General features: G+C 46.2%; 1 pseudogene; it reads right to left on the bottom strand.

Annotated features, from left to right (window-relative positions):
* The window catches only part of LOC123086680 (SWI/SNF complex subunit SWI3C homolog), a 38,206-nt pseudogene extending 24,016 nt beyond the window's left edge, over nucleotides 1-14,190 (bottom strand).
* Between the last annotated feature and the right edge of the window lie 338 nt (nucleotides 14,191-14,528).

Genomic DNA, 14,528 nt, shown 5'->3' with positions numbered 1-14,528 from the left:
CAGAGCGAAGCTCCAGCATGTCGAGGCTCAAACTCCCCATGGAGCCGCGATAGAAACTCATAGACACACTGAAACTCCAAGTCGGATCTCACAATCCGGCAACACACGCAAGTGCCACAAACAGCAGTGCGAAGGGAGTCAAACTGGCGCCAAATAGCAGAACTTTGAGTGTAGAACTCATCAATAGTGGAGTCTGAAGGAAATATGCCCTAGAGACAATAATAAAGTTGTCATTTACATTTCCTTTTATCATGATAAATGTTTATTATTCATGCTAGAATTGTATTAACCGGAAACTTGACACATGTGTGGATACATAGACAAAACACAGTGTCCCTAGTAAGCCTCTACTAGACTAACTCGTTAATCAAAGATGGTTAAGTTTCCTAGCCATAGACATGTGTTGTCATTTGATGAACGGGATCACATCATTACGAGAATGATGTGATGGACAAGACCCATCCATTAGCTTAGCATAATGATCGTTAAGTTTTATTGCTATTGTTTTCTTCATGTCAAATACATATTCCTTCGACTATGAGATTATGCAACTCCCGTATACCGGAGGAATACCTTGTGTGCTATCAAACGTCACATCGTAACTGGGTGGTCATAAAGATGCTCTACAGGTATCTCCGAAGGTGTTTGTTGGTTTGGCATCGATCGAGATTAGGATTTGTCACTCCGAGTATCGAAGAGGTATCTCTGGGCCCTCTCGGTAATGCACATCATGATAAGCCTTGCAAGCAATGTGACTAATAAGTTAGTTGCGGGATGATGCATTATGGAACGAGTAAAGAGACTTGTCGATAACGAGATTGAACTAGGTATGAAGATGCCGACGATCGAATCTCGGGCAAGTAACATACCGATGACAAAGGCAATAACGTATGTTGTCATTACGGTACGACCAATAAAGATTTTTGTACAATATGAGCATCCAGGTTCCGCTATTGGTTATTGACCGGAGAGGTGTCTCGGTCATGTCTACATAGTTCTCGAACCCGTAAGGTCCGCACGCTTAACGTTCGATGACGATTTTGTATTATGTGATTTGGTGACCGAATGTTGTTCGGAGTCCCGGATGAGATCACGGACATGACGAGGAGTCTCAAAATGGTCAAGAGGTAAAGATTCATATATAGGACGATAGTATTTGGACACCGTAAGTGTTCCGAAGGTACCGGGTACGTTTCGGGTCACCGGAAGGGGTTCCGGGCAAACCCCAGCAAGCTATATGGGCTTAATGGGCCTAGGGAGGGACAGACCAGCCCACAGGGGGCTGGTGCGCCCCTCCACCAGGCCGGCCAGCCCTAGGGAAGGCAAGGGAGGAGGGCTAGCCCCATCTTTCCTTCCCCTTCTCAAGGAAGAAAGGAAAGGGGGGGCGCCACCTCCTCCTTCCTTCTCCTAGTGCCAAAACAAGGAAGGGGGGCGTGAATTGGGGTGGCACCCCAAGTAGGATTCGGCCCACTTGGGTGCCCCCCTGGCTGCATCTTCCCCCCTCCAACCTATATATATGTGGGGAGGAGGGCGCCTAGAGGACAAACAAACATCTATTAGCCGTGTGCGGCGCCCCCCTCCACAGTTTACGCCTCCGGTCATATTGTCGCAGTGCTTAGGCAAAGCCCTGCGCGGATCACTTCACCATCACTGTCACCATGTTGTCGTGCTGACGAAACTCTCCCTCGAGACTTTGCTGGATCAAGAGTTCGAGGGACGTCATCGAGCTGAACGTGTGCAGAACTCGGAGGTGCCGTACATTCGATGCTTGATCGGTCGGAACGAGAAGAAGTTCGAGTACATCAACCGCGTTGTCAAACGCTTCTGCTTTCGGTCTACAAGGGTACGTGGACACACTCTCCCCCTCTCGTCGCTATGCATCTCCTAGATAGATCTTGCGTGAGTGTAGGAAATTTTTTGAAATTGCATGCTACGTTCCCCAACAGAGTCTCCCTGCTGAAGAGCATGCTCCTGACATACCACAAACAAGTAAAGAGCATCACCAGAGGGCTGATAGCATTGACGAAGACGAGTCCACATCTCAAACATAGAACCGAGGCCCATAAACTCAGATGCAAACTATGGTAAAACCCTGGAAGTGAGGACAGCCGCGGCACGAGCATCATCATCACACCTCTGAGTGTAAGTAGTCAAATCATCACGATAAACGGAAAGAGCGTCTGCATAAACCACAACCTGCTGGTCATAAGCAGCAACTCAGGCTGCAGCCCTATCATCATCAGAAGCATCTGCAACAAGAGACGGTGGAGGCGGCGGTGGGATAGGAGCCACAAGAGGAACTGGGCGCTGAGGACAGGGAACCTCACTGGAAAGAACTCCCCATAGACAAAGGGCACGCATGTGAATGCGCATAAAGGCAACAAACTCACCATAGTTAGCACCATCAAATATCACCAGACAGCATGGAATGGCGACATAGCCCAATGAGGTTGAAGACCTAATGCTCCTCTTGTGTCTTTCTTTTTCCTTCTTTTTCTCTAATCAATCCGCGCATATGAACAAGTCAATTGGACAGAGACAAAAGGGCCCACGGCAAAGGCCGAACCACGAGCAGCAGGGGACCTCGATCAACCAGACTTTGCAACTGGCGGGTGGAGACGGCGACCGGCGTCAGGACCACCGGCTCGACAGGGGGCCACGAGCGGGGCAGGACGGGCCGCCGGCAGCAACGGGCGGAAGGGGCCGATGGTGGCTGGCAGCGCCAGGCGGCCGGAGCCAGAGGGGCATTTGGGGGCCGCGGACGGAGGGGCGTCGGGCGGCCAGGAGAGCAACGCCCGAAGGCAATAGCGGCGCGGATGGGGCGAGCAACCAAAGGCGGCCTTGGAGGAAGATGAGCAGCGAGCGGCTGGATCAATCGGGACCAAGTCCGATAGGATCCAACACACGGCGCTGAATCTGTGGATTCCACAGAGCGGTTGGATGGGAAGCTCCTGTAGCTAGAGATGAATGCAGGCAACAGCAGAATCACGGGCCGGCAGAAAAGAAAGCAATGGCGGCCGTGTAGGAGATTGGATCGGGAGCAACACGAGTTGCGCGTGCGAAAAAAATATCTAGAGCTCTAATACCATGTTGAGAATAGCAACTTAATATTATTAGGAGGCCATAGCCAACTTATATATGTGTACAAAAGGATGCCAATAGGCTAGAATACAAAAGACCAAAAGACACACTAATATAACTCTTAACACCCCAAAGTTGTTTAGCAGTACTTGTTTTGTTCGAGATACCAACCTTCTTTGGGAAGTTAGATCCACAAGCAGTGAAGTATGTTTTTCTAGGCTACTCTTCTAGTCAAAGGGGTATAAATGTTGGTGCCCCTCTGAGAAACGCAGGCTTGTTAATATGGATGTCACCTTTAGGGAGTCTGAACCATTCTATGGTGAGTTGACAGATCTAAGTTTGTTGTTTGCAGAGCTTCACCACTTACACTCTGTGAAGGATGGTCAAGTGAGGGAGCAGGCTGCGTCTCACACTCAGGGTGATTCCGTGGGTGCAGGTTCAGGTCCAGCCAATAGTGGGTCAATTTCAATTCGTACTCTCCCGATGATGATGTGCAGGTTTAGGTCCAGCCAACAGTGGGTACAATTCAGATTGGTAATCTCAAGCTTCCTGTTCAGGATCAGTGGCAGAAGATTCCCCTGGTGTACTCACGACGGCAGCCACAAGTGCATAGCCCATCTGACACACTCCTGGTATACTCATGACGGCAGTCTCAAGTGCAGGGGGAACAGTAAGGTAGTGATGCAAGCTCATCTGACACAGTGAACTGCCTATTGCGTTGCGAAAGGCGAATCGTGAAGCGACAAGAAAGGGTGAAGTGGCAAGGAAGGTTCTACCACAGGATGATGTTTGTGGTGACCATGACATTGGCAACTTTGTGTCTTATGAGGCTGTCTCCTCCCTATAGAGCGTCCGTTGCCTCTCTTCAAACTTTCAATCCCAAAGGATTGGAAGGCTGCAAAGCAAGATCCAAAGTGGCGTGCAGTGATGATAGAGGAGTTGGATGCATTAAAGAAAAACAAGACGTGGGTGCTAACCACATTGCCGGTAGAAAAGAAAATAGTGAGTTGTAAGTGGATCTATACCATTAAGCAGAATCCTGGGGGGAAGGGAACGGTATAAGGCCAGATTGGTTGCCAAGGGATATAGTCAAACTTGTGACGAGACGTTTTCTCTAGTGGCAAAGATGAACACATAAGAATATTGGCTTCCTGTGATGCAAACTATGGGTGCAAGTTGCATCAAGTAGATGTCAAGAATGCCTTCTTGCATGGTCAGCCGTAGGAAGAAGTGTGGAGGGAGATACCATCAGATTTTGTACTTCAATGACCATGGGGAAGGTATGCAGGCCAAAGAAATCATTGTATGGGCTGAAGCAATTACCGAGGGCATTCAAACGTGTTGTCTGTGGTATGGGGGTATGACCAGTGTAACGGTGATCACACGATGTTCTATAGACACAGATCGGAAGATCACCATTCTTGCAGTTTATGTGGATGGCATCACTGGAGATGTTAAGGAGAAAATAGAGATTGAGGGGGTGCCTGAGCAAGGAGTTTGAGGTAAAGGATTTGGGCAACCTAAAATACTTCCTTGGCATTGAAGTGGCTTGGACAGAGAAGGGAATATCTTTGTGCCAACGGAAATACACCTTGGATCTCTTGCGTGACATGGGCATGATGAGACGTCATGCAGCCCTTACTCCGATTGAACAAAATCATCAAGTGGCAGCACAATCTAGAGAGCTAGTGAATAAGATTATCATAAAGTGGTTGGGAGATTATTGTACTTGTGTCATACCAAGCCTGACATTTCATATGCCTGGGTGTGGTGGCGGATACATGCATGAAGATCAACTAGAGGTGGACGGCTATAGTGACTCTGATTGGGCTGGTTGTCAAGATGATAGAGGATCAACTTCTGCCTACTCTATGTGTGTGTTTGTGGGAGGAAATTTGGTGTCATGGAGAAGCAAAAAACAGACAGTGGTGTCTAGATCAACTGCAGAAGCCGAGTATAGAGCCTTATTCAAGGGTTGAGTGAGATGCTTTGGGTGAAGCACCTCCTGAGCGAGTTGAAACTTCTGAGGAAGGGACCCTTGCGGGTATGGTGTGATAATCAGTCAACTATAAGCATCGCTAATAACCTTTTTAACATGATAGGACAAAACATGTGGAAATTGTTCGATGCTTCATATTTGTCAACTAATTTCTCACGGTAGCAACTAGCCTTTGGATTTCACGTTCCTCCTGAATTGTTATAAAATGATAACCTTTGTCAACTAATGCATACTGATGATTTATCACGGTAGCAACTAAATTGTGCATGCAATAAAATGACAGAATGCAGGCTAACCTGATGATTTATCACGGTAGCAACTAGCCTTTGGATTTCACGTTCCTCCTGATCCGCAAAGAGTTTAGACTTAATTGCCGCTGCCGACAAACCACACAGGGTGGCATGCTTCGCATTTTCTAGAGAAATGGACGATGAAGCACCTGTTACGGGATAGGATAATAACTTAATGGTAAAACTCTTGAATGAGTAAACAAATGAGATTTCACAGCAAAATTAATTGTAACAAATATGAAGCAGCTACCATTATGGCCACAAAAGTTTGGATGCGCACCATGGGCCCCATCATCAGTATGCATTCTTTCAGGAATCACCCTTCAGCAAAAGGCAGGTCAAAATCACACTATAGCAGAATATGGGAAGGGAACTGGTAGCAAAACCAAAGGTCGAAATATCATCACCAAACAGATTTTTTTTACCTCAAGGATGTAAATTATTCAAAGTGCCAACCGTGTTTGATAATGGTAATAAAATTCACTCAATACAGAAAAGGATGGCTAACCTGGGATCATCATCTCTTGTCAACGCAGATAATGCTGCACTTGCGCATGATGCTGCAATTCTTGGTCCAATTGCAGAGGCCAAGAATGCAACCTACACAATATTTATGAACAGTGAGACCAAATATACAGAAGACAAAAAAGCCTACAAATGTTTTGGTCATGAGGAAGTATAAAGTGCAGTACCCTACAGCCAGACAAACCCAGCTAGAGAACATGGTATGTAAATACACTCAGGACAATACTTACTGACCTTTGTTACTTATCATTTTATTGGTCATTAGTACTTTTAGTTTCTACATACTTTGTAGTATTTGCACTTTTAGTTTCTAAATACTAATTTGTCATTAGTATTTTAGTGTAATCATGTTTAGTTTCTAAGCATAAAATTATGCAAGCAATTATAGTATCTCTCCATCAACCAATATATACCTTTTCAGATGACTAAGGCCATGGTTTCATAGGATAACATGGAAGTACAGTTGTGCACTACATGCACCACATAGACATCCCTTGAAAGAGTACATGCAAAGTGCAATTTGAGTTCACTTAAACCTGGACGTTCAGCATTGAATTGTATGCTTTTCAATTTGAATCAGACAATTAATGGTGTTAAAGGAAAACAGATTTGATGTGTGTCAAAATGGCACTAAAAATGGTACATTTTATATCTCTACTAGTAAAGGGGAGTTGGCAGCGTCGCCTCCCCTGGTTTTTTCCTCCCCACACCTCTTTCCTGTTAAGCTTCATGCACTAGCCAACGCAACCAAAAGTCCGAACTTATGGTAAGAGCTAGGCAATCCACATATACACTTCAACACTCCCTCTCACGTGTGACGCGGGAAGTCAACACGTGAATAGACTCAAAGGTATGACTCATGACGCCTATACATGGACAAAGAGGGGGGCGGAAGGAATTTTTTGATAAATTGCGAAAGCCAGAACTTAAACTCAAGACCTTAGCTCCGATACCATGTTAAGCTTCATGCATTAGCCAACGCAACCAAAAGTCCGAACGTATGGAAAGGTTTGGCAATCCACATACACAATTCAACACTTTTCTGGTTTTCTGTTGGTTTTTCTTTTAGTAATCTCAACTGATGGCACACAAAACAAAAACCAACGCAAATAGAGTAACTTGGAATAATGTAAACCAAATCGGTACTTTCCCAAAACCATGCCATGCATTAACTCAATCAAATTAAATCTGATCTCAACTAAATCTAAACTTCCCTTGCCTTCCACTACTCATACCCAAATCAAATCAAATCTATACTTACTAATAAAGGAAATTGATATTCTTAATCCGTCATGTGCAAAGGACAGATTTACACCTCCATCGAATTACATAAATATGACCAGTACCCCTTCCTTGCAGGGAAAGGGAAACCACCACGTGCCCGATCCCCTTCGTCCACCCCCCGTACGTGAAATAATAAACCTGACCGGATTTCCTAAAAAAAAACTTTCCAAGTTGGACAAGGAACAATCTGGGTTGGACAAGAAACATCTCTATCTCTTCTCTTCTCTCTTATCCTTCCTATCTTAAAAAAGAGTATTGTAAATTATGTAGGTCTCAGCACAAGCGGACCGGATCGCGGGACGAAAGAGCACTTAGGGTTCGCCACTGGAGATCACTCCACTACAGACGCAACTACTGCTCCCCGACATGCCGTCCAAGCGGGTGGCGACCAGCGGCCATTGTCCTTCTCCCCTTGCCGTCATTCTGCAGCAGGCGCCAACACTGGCCTAGATTCCCAAACAGGTCTCAGCCTGCTACCACAACTACTGCGTTGTCCTCCAGCACTGCTACCACCTCCGTGCATTAAGTTACCCGATCTGTTGTGCTTGTCCTTCGCTGACTGCCTCTCGCTGCCCGACGATCGTTGCATTTGTCATTAGATGTAAGCTTCGATTTCTGTTGCGCATGGTGTTGCACGCGATGTGTTGCTCCTCAGTGATAGAAGATGAGAAGAAGCCCGAAGATGCACCACAGTCTGAGGTTGAGAAGTCAAGGAGAGTGCAGAGACTGAAGAGGAAGAGAAGGATGCTGACCATAAGATATATTTCTGGAGTTCGCTATCGGGCGTGTGGGGACGAAATGAGCTACGACAATTCAGGCGGCCAGCGGATTTGGCGCCACGACGGCCAACCGATGTGTTGTGCGTGCATGATGGTGTAGGGGTGTTGTGCATGAGAGTTGGCTACCAGAGGGCATGCACGGCTGGCCGACGTCTGTGCTTGTTGGTTTGGTTGTGCATGCATGTTCAATACCGTCGTGTCGTGCTTGTGTGCGTGTTGGCCGGAGTGTAGTCCACTAAGCCATGTGGCAAGGCAGCGGCCCAAGAAAACGGTGTGCTTCTGCTCATTGAAACCCGTTTGCTTCCGTTCCATCCATTCTGTTGTGCGGTTCGGCGGTATGTCGGTTCATGGTATAGAAGGTGTCGAACCCACTGTTCGAGAAGAAGCCGAAGAATTCGGCATCTGCAGCATTCTTCATCCCAGTTCTTCCTCCCAACGACCTACGCCGCTTCATGAAGTGGCCCAAGAGTGTGTATCGAACGTCAGCGCCACGTTCTCAAGCTGCACCTCCCGGTGCTCCAATTCACGTACGCATTGGACAATAACCTTGGTATACTTCCTAACTGTTTTTTATGGAGCTTTGACTAGGAGCTCTCCAAACAAACAATTATATGAACAAACATAATTCATCATAATATTGATATACGGATCGCAAATAGGATTTGTAATCTTTAACTCAAATCTATAAATGGTTTTAAGTAGAGGCAATATCAATAAGGTTGCCTTATTGATCGAAGTGAAAATGGATCAATTATTAAAGATTCTACTTGGGACTCAATTATTAAGGATTCTACTTGAGTCTCGAGCTATGTAGTCATGTAACCGATTTACCCCATAGGTTTTTAGGTGTATGAGTTTCTACTCCAATTGGCACAAAATACATAATTTTCCGACAAATAAATATGGCAAACACATGTGTGTTTCAAACATCTTTTTGAATTTTTAGAATATGTTAATACTTACCTTTTTATTAAATTATCGTTCACCTCCAATACCAGTGTTAAACCCTTTTTTTGTTAGATAAACACGATTCTTTGTGCTTGGTCTTTCTTTTTTGGGGTGAACTATATTTTACAACTAATCAATTATTTATTTTGTTTTCATAAAAATTTAACTTTTGCATATGGTGAGAACATTGTGGGTAATAGGTTTCAAATTATCACTTTAGCTTTTAATATTTTATCATTCATCACAATTACAACACACACCCACACGAAGAGAGGGGCGACAAGAAGGACGATAATAGTAACATGAGTGGGGTGTCGTGTTGAAATAGATGGCGTGGATGTGTGTGCATGCGCACGCACGGATGAGAGGGGCCGTCATGCTTATTATGTTAGGGGCATGCGACATTTTTTTCTTCCGTTGCAACGCACGGACATGTTTGCTAGTCTTACAAAAACCTCAACTAAATCAAAACTTTCCTTGTCTTTTCCTATCCATAAACGAATAAATTAAATCTTACCAAATTCTAATATATGGTGGATGTCTCTATTATCCCTCTATTCCCTACTGTCAAAGGAAGACCATACGTCATGCTCGTTTCACTTCTCTTCATAACACCACGGATAGATCAAAGGAAAAAATCCACTCTCTTGCTCGATCCCACCCACATGCAAAAAAAAGCGAGTTAAAAACCCAACAGTTGAATCCCACGCACGCATGCCGACTCCACCCTCGATTCCTTGAGCAACCTCTCTCCAATCGACACCTTTGAATCTTCCATCCCCATGCTGCCACCCCAAGCATGCCGCTGCCCGTATGAGTCCCCTCACCCATGCCGCCACAAGCCCTTCCCCAGGCCCTATTTCGCCTTTGCCACCACCTCCGCCCTCCAGCATGGACCTCGTCCCATTCAAGCGTCGGTGGGTGATTGACCAGACCCACTCCAAGGGCAAGGTCGAAATCAAGCGGCCGAGCCTCAGGGCGGCAACGCGGTGATGGCGGATGGCTGGTTGTGGCCGCCGCATAGATGTGGAGCGAGTCGCGAGAGAGGCGGTAAACGAGCGCGGGATGGACAAGAAAGTGATGCCGGCGATGGCGACCATGCCAGCGGGCAGAGCAGTGTCGAAGGTGGCCGCCATGGTGTTTCCGAAGAGCAAGGCATCCACTATCGCACAACCGAAGAAGTCCAAATCCAGACCGAGGTTGGCCACCGTGGCCGACGTTAAAGCTGGCGGAGGACCTGAAGGCCGATGAAAGCTGGCGGAGGACCACAGTGACCAGTTCAAAATCATAAGGGTTATATTGGATGTTAGAATTGAATTCATCTCTTGGAATCAGGTCCCAATTCAATTTCAAAGAGAGGGGGGAGCGAATTACGAATTCAGCATTTTCTGTTTCGCTGCCAAGGAATTCCCTACACTGAAATGATACCACGTCGCAACTCCAAATCATGCTTGGTTACCTAGATTTCACATTGCATGAAAACGGGAAACTTCATCTTATTCTCCAGATTTGACATCACTCAATCCTCTTCTTCTCCATAGAGACAACACTACTTCATGCATCGATGTGACCCCGCCAATCTTCGACGAGGTCATTTTCCCTTGCAGGAGAGGAGAAAGTTCTGCCAACATGAGGACTAACCAAGTCAAGAACGACAATATTCACCCAACAGGACGAACGGAGTAATGGAAGAAGGCTCTATGCCCTGGGTATTGGAGTTATGAAAGACCGTAGTGAAATCTTGACGAGCGCGCGCCTGCTTGTAGTGAGAGTGGTCGAAGAGACCGATGCAGAAGGCCAACAAGGTCTCATGAGCTTGATAGTGGTCAGCAATACTTGCCAGCGACAGATCTAGACTTTAGCAGATGGAGTTGAGGAAGTTGGCCAGATTAAAACAAGGTCAGCAGCTGCAAGAAGATAGGAAGCAAGGGCTCGCTGGCGAAAGAGTTCACAAAGACTAGCTAGCGTCGGCAATTGAGCCGGGAACTTGCCGACATTGGCAGTTGTGTCTTAGCGGCCACATGCTAATGAGGTTCTCCTGAGTTTCACCGGCTGTAGAGGTGAAGGAGTGGCGTCCATGGTCTCGAGCTGTGAGCTAAGTGATAGTTTCCGATACATTTGTTTCGGAGCAGAAGAGCTCGGTATTGGATGAGGCCATAATGGTCCTTCACAGTAGTCCACCAAAGCCCACTGAAGTGGGACCCAAAACCAATTCCAGTTTCTGGACCATCCAAACAGTTGGTATTGAGGATGTACGATTCCAATCCCGGAATACCAACTCCAGTTACAACATCCAAACGGAGTCTAGTTGACATTTCTTATATTTAAAGTACATAAGTAGGCAAGTAGAAGTACTGGCTTCCATTTCCAACATTCTCTGTAGTTGAAGACAGAACCATGCTTAGTGAAACTTTGAAGTATGGAGGCTAATCTAACTTTACTAAGGGATTTGATATAAAATTAAGTGCCAATAAACATACTCAGCATGTCATTATAGTACTATACATTATTGGCAACCCTCTAGTCCTTTAACCAGGTGGAATGGAGTAACTCCGTTCATCAATTATCTAAACAGAAAGTGATGAAAAATAATTTACCAGGGACATGACTGGATTAGAAGAACTGATGAACGGAAGTTCGTTTCCATGTTGAATACTTTGAGGTAGATTTCCTGGATAGAGAATAAACAGAATTGTCAGTGTTAAAAATGGAATCACACACAGTTTACAAAAAGGTGGAAAATAAACTAAGGAATTCTGATGGTGGAGCAAATAACAACTTAATGATGTAGAAGACCTGAAGTACTGCCATTGGAATCTGAATGTGGATATCCATTGCTTTGCAGTCTAAATGGCATGGATGCATCTGGTACCTCAATGTTCTCTAACAAACTATCCTCCACTGGAAGACGAATAAAATGGTAAATACATTGTGCCTTTGACTATGTTCCAACATGGTCTGCAATACTATTCCAGTTGTCTTTGTGCTTTTCTATGCCCTCCAATAACAATAATGTTTCTTGATCAGTCCAGTTATCCCCCTCATTTTCTGATCCATCTTTAGCCCCATCGACTCTCTGCAAATCTAAGCTTGAATGCCCGATAACATATCTTGCATCATGGAAGCAATCAGAGCAAAGAGCAATATCTGCCTGCTCAATCAGTTAAACAACAAGCTTTTTACCACTAGATTCTTACCCACAGAAGAGAAAAGAAAAACAAGAAGCAGACTGGCTAATTAACTTGAAAGAATGATACAGCCTTGCAAACTCCCCCTGATCATCACGTCAAAGAAGAAAACGGTATCGTAGTTCATTTATACATCATTAACGAAACAGTACGAGCTGAAATTGAAACAGAACATATCTGGCCCAAGCCACCACATATCACAAGTTAACCAACACTAAGTTACATTGCACCTAGACGCAGGTCGTTTCACATCACATAAATGACACCATAAGGATTTGTGTTCTGAATGTTTTTTGGTTTGCATATAAAATGTGGAGATATTACTATGGGCTTCCAACATTATGATGCATAAGCAAGATTTGTGACAACCACATGGGCACCAGTATCTGCTGGGTCAGAAAATCCTGAATCGAGATAAATTGGGGTTTAAAATTAAATAAAAAACTGCAGTCTTTATGAACCCAACCAAAATTCAACAGCATACTAAACTCTGCGACAAGACTATTTAGAATACGCCTTTTGAGCACATGTGAAATTCATAGGGTTAATAACAATCCTAGATACAGAACAAGTTTTCCTGCATATGAAAAAAAAATGAAAACATAATATGTATATGTATATGTAAATATGAAGATGAGCACCTCTTTCTGTGACTGATAACGCAAACTGCGCAAAGACTGTGAGCAGTAACTGCAATAGCTCTCTGATAGACGCTCTCTAATCTTCCCGTCCAATTCAGTAAACTCAGCACCGGCATCAAAATCCACCACCTCCGAATTCGATGAAGATGAAGCCAGTGAAGAAATGTTGTCTGCTTGGAGACTACATTTAGGCCGATCAAACAAAACTAAACCATCAATGGATTTCAGCGGTGCAGTCAACAGTTGCAACTCCCCTGCTGGTTCCTTTATTAGAAGTGATGCTGCCACCCTCAGACCCTGGTGCACCAGCCCAACCGCGAGGTAATTGATGATTCCCCAGGTGTCCAAGAACCGAACGATCCTACTCAAATCATATAGTTCACCTGTGTTAACAACAAACCCCTGGCACTCCGCAAACGCAAGCCTCTTGCATGGGTTCTCCAAATATTTGGCAATAATTTTATTCCTTAAGATTATGAACTTCTCCGGAGTGTGCCCTGGAGATTTCCCTGTGAAGAAGTGTGGAACAACCTGCCTTTCCAGCCTGTGCACCACCCCAGGAGAGAACCACTCTACAAAATGTAAACTAATTCATGTTGCAGTGAACTTAAAACCAACGTATGTTCAGTAATTCAGGATTTGGTCGCAACAAGCGAACCTGAATGCTTGGGCACGACATGGAGGCGGCCCTGGAACTGCTTGTGCACGCCATGCCCCTCCATGAGGGGAGGTGGCGTGCAGACGTAAGAAGACGGCCTGTCAGGATCCGTCGAAAGGGACGGGTGGTCAGGGAGCGCCACGGAGAGCACCTGGAGCTGCCCATGCGAGATGTTCTCCAATGGCGGTGGCGCGGCGGCGGAGACATCACCCACATACGCAGATCGCTCAGCTGCAAGGCCATGACCGACGGATGCGGCCGGTTGACTGTGCGGCGGGTGGCGGCAGGGAAGGCGGAGATAACCTCGGCCAAGGAGAGCAGCTCTGCCTCACGGGGGTCGGGCACCGGGTCCCTGGCCGCGGCACCGGCCAGTATTTCGTCGTCGGCATTGTCGACCGCAGGCGATGGAACGGCCGTGTGCCCGTGTCGTCGTCATCATTGTCGGCGGCAGAGTCGGAATTGTCCGAGTGGTCGGCCGCGGCCAACGGCAAGGGAACGGCGTCGGAGTTTCGCTTCCGTTTCCGCCATTTGGTGCGCGAATCTGGGAGTTAGGGTTCGGACGGCGAGTGCAAAATCAGTTGGTAGCAGCTCAGATAATTAGGTCCGGCGAGAGGTTGGACGTACGAACCTGGCGTGCAGGAGGCCTTGCGCGGCATCGTAGGCGGCGACGACGCGGGGGCTGCCGACGCCGAAGAGGTGGTGAGGTTTCGGAGTGTGACCGCGAGAGAGGGGACCGACCGTCTAGACGATGACGACGAAGGGAACATGTGCGAGCAGAAATTGGATCATTTTGGGCGCGTTTGGTTGCACCGTGTATTGCGTATACGTCTCAACTCAGCCTCGTTTTCGAAAAACAGGCTCATATGCGACATATGCAAGCTGTTTGGAGTTGTTTGGTTGCATGTATATGAACTTTTTGTATTAGGGGATCAACTTTGGCACGTTGTTTGGTTGCCTGCATTGTCTCGGCGCATACAACTACACGATATTTAGTTGCCTGCATGGGGTATGATTAAGAGCTACCACTTGCACTTAGCACACAGGGTTAAAAGCTAGCAGAGGAAAAGGGAGAAGAAATGCAGTGTGCGCCGGACCATGGCGACGGCGGTGGACAGTGACCGTGGCGTCATGTCCG

This window comes from Triticum aestivum, chromosome 4A, assembly GCF_018294505.1.
Source record: "Triticum aestivum cultivar Chinese Spring chromosome 4A, IWGSC CS RefSeq v2.1, whole genome shotgun sequence".
NCBI lineage: Eukaryota > Viridiplantae > Streptophyta > Magnoliopsida > Poales > Poaceae > Triticum > Triticum aestivum.
Note: the sequence above shows the minus strand (reverse complement) of the source record. Positions and strands in the feature narration are given on the sequence as shown.